This window comes from Eimeria mitis, genomic scaffold (assembly GCF_000499745.2).
Source record: "Eimeria mitis Houghton genomic scaffold, Emh_scaff281, whole genome shotgun sequence".
Lineage (NCBI taxonomy): Eukaryota > Apicomplexa > Conoidasida > Eucoccidiorida > Eimeriidae > Eimeria > Eimeria mitis.
In genome coordinates, this window is record NW_013571149.1 from 18084 (window position 1) to 18708 (window position 625).

Sequence of the window (625 nt, forward strand, 5' to 3'; positions counted from 1 at the left end):
AGTTAAGCGGATGCCGTGAAATTCCTCAAAAAAATTTTAAGTGGTTTCACATAGCACCGAAACAACAAAGGACAGAGCGAAGCAGCCACAAAAAACAACAGCAAAAAACAAAAAAAAGAAAAAAAAAAAAGAAAGAAGTGAGCAGGGCCCCCATGACCCCAATCCCAGCTAACATATACTGCACATACATAGCAGCAGCTAAGATACTCGCAGTAATTCACTTGCTGCAGCAGCAACGCTGCTGCGTTGCTGCAGCAGCTACACTGCTGCGTTGCTGCAGCAGCTACGCTGCTGCGTGGCTGCAGCAGCTACACTGCTGCGTTGCTGCAGCAGCTACGCTGCTGCGTTGCTGCAGCAGCTACGCTGCTGCGTTGCTGCAGCAGCTACGCTGCTGCGTTGCTGCCGCTAGCTCGAGCAGCTACAAACTCAGAGGCACGCGCCATCAGCCGTGCAGCACTTGTACACCCCAAGAGCATCTACGAGCAGAGAAAGTCTGTATACAGCGGTTGTCTGTATATACACGCAAGTAACATATATTCATATCAAAGGTGTATTCAATGCGATACACTACAGAAAACGCCGCTGTCTCTGCTGCTTCCCTCTGCTGCAGCAAGGACCCTTGCAT